Raw genomic sequence first — 9,164 nt, 5'->3', positions numbered from 1 at the left:
TCTGGAAAAATTTAAATTAATAAAAATATATTTATCGTCGCATTATTTTATATCATATTAATTAGAATAAAAGTTTTCATTTATTCTTGAGGTTTAAAAGTGTTTGAATGTTTCATTATTATTAACCTTTTATTTATGCTGGGAATCGCACCAAATTCTCTAGAATTAAAGATCTTGCAATTTTAAGCCACTTGTTATCATTGATTCTCGACGGAGAGTAGCGGAGATGGACTTTGGCTTCACCATCTACCATCACGACGATCACGGCGACACCATTGATATCAGGAGAAGCAGAATAATGAACCGATTCACTTAGTGGGGGCAGTGACACTCACTGATGCTTGGATGGCGACGAATCGACGAAAAACCAAGATAAAACTTTGATTTTCTGACGAGACTTCGCGATAATCTCCCAAGTGTTCAACACGTTTTCATAATAAGTGGGGGACTGAGTTTTAGTCGGAGTGAGGATGCGATCCTCATAGTGTCAACGATGACAATCACGAATGATCAGAGATCACTGATCGGATTTTCAATGATAAAAGGAGAGGGGAAAAGACTTTAGAAGTCTGTAGATTTTTTTAAAAAAATTTGATTCATGCCTCTTTATGCCTAGTAATAATTCAAGCCTAATAATAATAATATAACTATTTATAATAATATTGCTTTAGGACAAATGGTTAAGCTTGGTATTTAAATTCTAAGGGTGTGTTTGGTTGGGAGAATGTGAGATTCTCATGAGAATGAAATCCACATTCCCCTGTTTGGTTGGACGGGAATATCATTCATGATAATCTTACATTATCAATAGTGGATTTTTTAGGGTATATTATCGGGAATATCATTACCTCCCTTTTCTTAGGTATTGTTGGATTACCGATGTTTTGGACTAAAATGCCCTTAATTTTTTTTTCAAAAATATCCTTATTATGTCATTGAATAATAAAAATTCTACGAAGGTTAAATTACAAATTTATCCTTAAACTATTTTAGATTTACAAAAAAAAATCTATAATTAAAAATTTATATAAAATTCAGAGGTTAAAATAAAATTTTACCCTTTCATTAAAGATTTTTATATTTTCTATTTTGTAAAAAAAATTATATAAATTTTATGAATTTAAATTTTTTAAAGAAAATATATAAATGTTTTCTAACTTGTTAAAAAACTAATATATAATAAGGACAATTTGTTCAAATATACATTTTAATAATATTTTATTTCTTTAACCAAACACGGTAATCTTACATTCCTGCAAAACCAACCAAACACAAAATACAACATTATCAGTAATCATATTCCCTGATAATCTTTTATTCCCACTGGTAATCTTACATTCCGTGAACTAAACACACCCTAAGAGTTAAGAGTTTGAACCTCTTCATGCTTTTTCCCCCTCCATTTACAATGTTATTTAATCTTTTTGACCTCAATCTTTTCTCTTAATTTGTTTAATTAATTACTAAATAATTAATCAGTTAATTTAATTTGTTTAGTAGGTTACTAAATTTTTACCCAACCAGTTAACTTAATATGTTATATATATTCATAGTTTAACTAAGATTGCATTCTAACTCTCTTTTTTTCCGCAAAGCTCTTTTTTTTTATCTAGTTCGCACTTTTGACATTCTTTTTTTTTCCTTCCTTTTTCACTCTTATTATAATGGTAAAATTCACCCCTATTTATAGATTCTAGTAGCCATTAGACTGTTGACAAATATCATCTTAGCCATTTAACATCACAAATATATAGATTCTTCTAATAGATAATTCTAGATATAATATTAAATATTATAAATATCTAGATTTTTTATGGATACTTCTACACATCTATAATTTCTATATTATTCTACAGTTTCTTTGTAACACCTTAATCCAGTCCGACCCAAAGATCCATGGCTTACAGTATTACACGGGATTACCGAAATAGTTACCTAAAAATTTTCTTTAAAACTAAATTAAAACCACTTATAAATCCATCCAAAATAAGTGAGATAAAATATATTGATAATATGAGTTTACAAAATATAAGGAGCTCCAAAGTATATTCAAAATAATACAAATATTAGGTACAAATCAAAATTATGACTAAATATACATAAGGGTCCATAATAGTACTTGCCATCTAAAAATGACTCAAGACGTACTCTGAAGGTCTCTGAAAGTCTAATCTGCTGCATTGGAATGTCTGTGACGATATCTCCCCATAAACGACCACCTAAGAGTTGTCTTGATATAAAGTAATACAAATATTGGGTACAAATCAAAGTTACGACTAAATACACATAAGGGTCTTTCAGTATCGATACTAACCCTTTGGTATCGATACTCTCATGTTGGTATCGATACCCCTGATTGATATAGGCTAATTGGGTAAGGTAGTCTCGATACTCTGGTGCTGGGTCGATACTTGCCTGAGTATCAACACCAAATTTAGGTTCGATGTTTTGAAAATTCCCACAGTATCGATACCCCTACTAAGAGTATTGATACCCCTATCTTAGTATCGATACTCTATGTAAGTACCGATACCAAAATTGTATTATGGAATGTTGGTCTCAATACCAACTTGGCCGGTATCGAAATCGGGGCCCTAGTATCAATACTCCTTCGATGAGTATTGATATTTCCCTTTAGAAAATTGTTTAATTTTTACCTGAATGAAGAACAATATCGATACTGTTCCTACAATAAAGATTCCTCTGCTACGAGGTGCCCTATTTTGGCACGAAAAATCCTATCTTTCTACCCCAAAAGCCCTATTGAGGTCCCCAATTAATGTTTAAGTGTTTTATATGATATTAGGGGTCATAAAGAGTCCAAAAACATGTTGTAAACACTCAAATGATGCAATATACCATGAACGTGCTTTAAGCTTATGCAACCTACCAAATCTCACCTAAATGAGTTACATGTGGTAGAGTTGAGTTAGAAGTGAGTTACTTGATGATTCTAAGCTGTTGGAAGCTCCCAAGAACTCAACCAAGAGTGAGCTTCTCCTTCCCCTAGCTTTGGAGCTTTCTCCTACTTCACTCACTAGAAAAATCAAGAACAAGGGTTACTAGCTGAATGTAGAGGTTTAAGAAACTTTAAAAACATTTCCTAAGCCTACAATCTTTGAAAACGAATTAAACCCTTAGGTTTCTCAACTCCCATAAAACCCGTTTTTGGTTCTCATAGTGAAATGGTGAAGTTGAGGGTTTAATTGAAAGCTCTAAAGATATTGAATTCATTTCTTACCTTGGTGTTGCTAAACTAGGTTTACAAGGTTACCATGTTACCTCCTTTAACTATCCAACTTGAAGGAAGAAGAAGAGAAAATATGAAGGCTTGGAAGAAGACAAATGAAATAAAGAAAAAAAGAAGGCTTGCTCAAACGTGATATCACCCAATTTTAATGAAAACCAGCCTTAGTTTTGAACCATGGTCTATAGACACTCTTGGTCATTTTGAGATTAGTTGTAAACTAAAAATGCCCTTTTTTATTCATTTTTGGGCTCAATCCAAGCCTAATTTCACTTGTTTTTGGGTCAAGGCTTCCTATAAGCCAAAGAAGTTGTCCAAAGCCCATCTCGGGTTAGCCCAAACCTCCTAACTCGGGATTCGAGACATTACATTCTTTTCCAGGTAAGATTTATTGTTTTCTTTTTCTCTCTTTTTTCAACAATTTCTATATTATTCTAAAGTATTCTTAAACGCAACGTTTATAAAAATGTATAAACATTCATCATCAAATAACTAAAAATCATTCAAACATGTATTATCTTATATTCAACTAGATTAATAAAAAATATCAATCTCCTAAAATTGAATAATAAAAAATATTTGTATACAAGTTAAAGTTTGTGTGTGTATATGTGTGTGTATATATATATATATACACACATATACACACACACAAACGTTGACTTATATACAAATATTTTTTTATTAAAGTCTTTTTGGTAAAGTGTATAATGTTATTATCTTAATTAAAATTATGGGTAAACTACATAAACAGTCACTAATGTTTGAGTAAGTTTTCGTTTTTCCTACTGAAGCTTCAGAAGTAACAAATTGGTCATTAACGTTATCGATTTGTAACAAATTGGTCACTAACGTTATAGATTTGCAACAAATTTGACACTTAACATTAATAGCCGTTAACATGAGTGACGGAAAGTTGAGTTGGACTATTAACCGCTTACTTGGCTCATTGACCGGTCAACTCTGCAACTTTAAATAAAGAGAAAATAACCTCAATGACCAAAAATGCCTTATAATATACGAATTTAACCAACTTTTTTTGGATTTGTCAAAATGACCAACAAATTCGCAACGCGAATTCCAATTTCGCAACCCAATTTCCAATTTCGCAACGCGAATATGTAAATCGCATTGCGATTTTCCAAATTCGCAACGCGAAAGTCAAATTCGCAATGCGAATTTGTAAATCGCAACACAGAAGTCAAATTCGCAACGCGAAAGTCAAATTCACAATATTATCGCAAATCATTTCTAACCTAAAACCCTAAAGCACAACTCAGTCACATCTCCATCTCTCACTCTCTACGGCGACATCCGTCCCCATCTCCGATAAAATTAGTCCCCATTTCTGACGAAATCCATTTATCTCTATCTCTCAGATCAACTCTCACAACTATTCACGGTCAGAAATGGAAAATCAACCACCGAGGGTTAGTTTTTTTAATCTCTTATTTTTATTTTGAAATTTTTGTATTACTATTAGATTAATCATTTCACTGAGATTGCTAAATTCATTCGGTTGCTGCCAATACTGCTAAACTGTTTAGTCTTTAACCCTGTGAAGTTAGTATTTGTCTTTGTTTTATCTTTTTATTAAAGAAACCCTAAATCACAACACCAAATTCACAACGCGAAAATGAAAATCGCGTTGCGAATTTAAGTTTCAGAAACTTCTTTTATTCGCCAAATTGAAACTTGAATGAATTGTATTACTTCAAAAAAAAACAAATACTAACTTCACAGTGTTGCTAATTTAAGTTTCAAGAATAAACTACTACTCTTTATGTTGTCCTTAAACCTGCACTAAACCTATATATTGTCCTTTTAAATGTTTATATAAGTGCTTTCTTCTGGAATGTTATCTGATGCATTTTGTGAACTATGATGGAATAATGATTTGGGTGAATACCGTGCTAGTTTGAAACATATTTGGCTTTGTTTTCACTGTTTAATATCATGTCTGTTTGTAGTGTATAATTTGTAGTTTTTGGTATACCTAACTTGGTATGTTTATTGTTTTTGTAGAATTTTTTTTCGGCTCAATTGACCTTAAGGAATAAATTAAGCATAGCCACTAAAATTGCGTCGACGCTTACACCTCTACAAAGAAAATTGTTTGAGGATACTTGCTTCGAGCCATGGCTGAAAGTACAACATCCGGGTGGAGATGCTATGTTGACACATTTGTTTCTTCAGACCATGACTAACGATCTACCCGAGGGGGTACAATATGGCGATGAAGAGATATGATTTCATTTTCCTCCAGCACCGACGTATACTTGTTTTAGGTGGGAGGAGTTTTTCTTAATCACCGGTTTACGCTTCGGACACGATGATGTAGGTCGGTACACTAGTCATATCGCCCGCCCATCATGGTTATATCAGGTTTTTCCTGAGCTGGCAAAGTCAAAGCCGAGTATACACGTCGACGACTTGAAGAGATTATTTGATAAAGATGGTTTTACTCGGATGGATGACCTTGATGTTGTCCGAGTATGCAATTTATTACTTTTGCATGCCGGCTTTTTAGGCAAAGAGGGCAGAAAACCAATCTCCGAGGACCTAATATTATTGGTAGAGGACCTAAATGCATGGAACCTGTTTCCGTGGGGTTCATATCTATGGAAAGCTACCTGGAAGAAGTTGTCATCTACCTTTGAGGAGCAAAAAAGTTTGCGGGGTGATGGTTCTAAATACACTTTGACAGGCTTTACTTGGGCTTTTAAGGTAAGAATTTCTATATTATAATGTTTCCAAAATTATAATTAATTATATAACAATTACTAATGTTTGTGTATTATATTGTTTGTAGATTTGGATATTTGAGGCTTTCCCCAGCATGTGGATATATGCGATAAAAAGATCAAATGATATTCCTAGGGCTATTACCTGGAAGAGGATCCGCATGTTGGATTGGGAAGAGTTACTCTCATATACAACGATGAATAATGTAAGTTAACACACAAATAATACCATATATAAACAAGTTATTACTAGTACAAGTTTAACTTTGTTTGAGCTTTTATATTGTTAGGTGACCAACTATCCATTACAGAGGCTAACACCCACAGAGGCTGAGCTTGCCACTGATTGGTGGCAAGCTAGTAAGCGGTTTTTTTATGGGATGGATAATGAGCACCCCCACCTTGAGAGCCATCACCTATTCGGGCCGATTCTACAGCTCGACACTCGGAGCCATCACCAGATCGAGCCTCTTCTCCACCTCCACCATCACCTATTCCATCACATCATCGAGCCTCTTCTCCACCATCACCTCATGATAGGCGACCGGCAAAGAGGCCACAACATTTATCTCCCTGTTCTCCACCTCCACGGGATGAGTTAGGGGAATTACGTGATGAGGCCGGTGCTTTGCGTCATGAGGTCGGTACTTTACGTGAAGATAATGGTGCATGGCATGATGAGGTTCGATCTTTACGTGGTGAGGTGGATTTTTTACGCGATGACAATGGTGCGCTACGCAGTGAGGTATCTACCTTACGTGATGAGGTTGCCGCTTTACGCGAGATTGTTTCATTGTTGCAGAATGAGGTTAATACTCTACGCAATGAGGTAAATTTGTTTAATACTATACTAAAAATGCAAATAACTTTTTTTTCAAAATTATTTATTTATTTATTTACTGATTTATATATTAATTTATTTTCAGCGGCCTGTTAAGGTAGATGCTTTACGTCGGGTTTTTATTGCACGACGGGGTTCACGCATCAGACGTTGTGCACATTCCATTACGTCTCCGTTCACCCCACTAGTGCCAAGACTCCGTAAGAATAAGCCCGATGCACCTATCATTATTCAAGAGGCACCTCCTATCGTTCAAGAGGCCCCTATCATCATCGAAGAAGCCCCTCCCACCGTTCAAGAGGCCCTTGTCATCGTTCAAGTGGTCCCGCCCGCTGTTCAAGAGCCCGATTCATTTGGCGTCATATGTCTACGTATTGATAAATTACCTCTCGTGCCCGATATGATGGATGCGTGTTGGCTTTCATATGAGTTACCGGCCAATACCATTCCTCAGCAGGAGATGGAAACACTACCGGACACAATTACGGATAATACCCTTTGGGCTAAGACCGCAGTTGATTTTTATCTACATGAGCGGAGCAAGGGGTGTTATTCTGACCTATGCCAAATCGACGATGTTATTCATTTGTTTCTTGATCGGTCTTGGTGGGGTATTTTATTAGGGGTTGAAGATAATGGCTACCTCGAAGGGGGGTAAGTATTATATTATTCTTATATTGCATTTTGATTAATTTTTTTTAAATTATTATTAATTCACTAATATATTTATTTTTTTATAAAACAACATATTGATGCATGGGTGTCACGTCTTCTAATAATAAGGAAATTGAAGAAAAGAGGTATTCGATGGACTATTATGCCGACGTCTTTTCACGCAGCTCACTTGAAGGATCAGAGATATGCTTCATATAAGTTGGCTAATGGAAAAGCTAAACTTTATCCTGCGTGGTGGGAGGTCGATAAGGTTAGTATTTATTTTTTGAATATTTTAAAGGTTTTCATAAATTTTATTTTATGTGCGCAATTATTTATGATTGCAGGTGTTTATCCCTGTTTTGGAACATCGTCATTGGCTTCTCGTTGAGCTTCAGCTCCCATCCCTGAAGACATTGGTATATGACAGCATGTTGAATTACATATCATTGTCTGATTTGAGAGATATTATTACAAAGAGATGGAGCGATCATTTGGCTAAAACTTGAATGCGATTGATTATTGGACAAAATCTGGAAACAATAAGCCAAAGAAGTTCAAAATTACAATGATCAGAGACGAGACTGTGCCACAACAAACGCAGGGAGCCAGAGGGGATTGTGGTCTTCTCGTATGCTTGTGCTTGGAACGTTTGACGACAAGAAGTATACAATATCTACCTCCCACAGATAGAGATAGAACTGCAGTAGGCTTGTGGTTTCGGCATTATATGGCCAGATCGATATATACGAGACGCTGCCTACCTGCATCCACATGCTGAAAGTTGTACATAAACAATTGGTAAGTTTGAATTCAGTACTCTTTAATTGGTTTGAAAATATTTGGTTAAGTACCTAGAATTCAGTAATTTGATGTTTGTTGGTTTTAGATGCGTTGAAAGTGTTGTTTGAGCAAATGTTTGGTTTCTGCAGGTTAATCCTGAAGTGAGCTGCGTGAAATGTATTTGTGCATAAACAACAGTCTGGGGTACACTTTTTTTCTTTGTAAACAATTGAATTTTACATTCAAAGTTGATTTGTTACAATTGATGAGGAAATAAGATTTATTTTTTGATTAAATGATTTGTAAAAGTTGATTTGTTTAATTTGATTTGTAAATAAGAATTATTTTTTGCTTGTTTAATTGATTTGTAAAAGTTGATTTGTTATTTCTAAAAAATTCAATCTGCATTATGTTTGAAGGCAAAAAAGACCTGTTGAAGGTACAAATTCGCAACGCGATTTTCGGTTTGCGAATTTGACTTTCGCGTTGATCGCAACATACAACATCAAGGTATATACAACATCAAACACATTCCAAGCTTTAAATACAAGCTAAGGACACTTGAAGAAGCAAGAGAACAACTATCCAAAAAACCAAACAAGAGAAAATCCCAACATGATAACAACTTAACTGATCATATCAATGTTCAAACTCAAGTTGTAGATTTTGATTTCCTTTTGCTTGGCACCATATGAGATTTGGATTTTGATTTCCTTTTGCTTGGCACCATATGAGCTTTGGATTTTGATGAGCATCAGAAGCATTTCGGACTTATGATTTGGGTGGTACTCAGAAGCATTTCGGACTTATTATTTTTGTTATTATTACAAGTTGTAGCCCTCAATTAACGGGATTTTTAATTGCCATTTGTTGCATTTCTCGTATACCACCCAGA

Source organism: Hibiscus syriacus, unplaced genomic scaffold (genome assembly GCF_006381635.1).
Source record: "Hibiscus syriacus cultivar Baekdansim isolate YM2019G1 unplaced genomic scaffold, ASM638163v2 tig00111947_pilon, whole genome shotgun sequence".
Taxonomy (NCBI): Eukaryota; Viridiplantae; Streptophyta; class Magnoliopsida; order Malvales; family Malvaceae; genus Hibiscus; species Hibiscus syriacus.
This window is presented reverse-complemented; position numbering follows the sequence as displayed.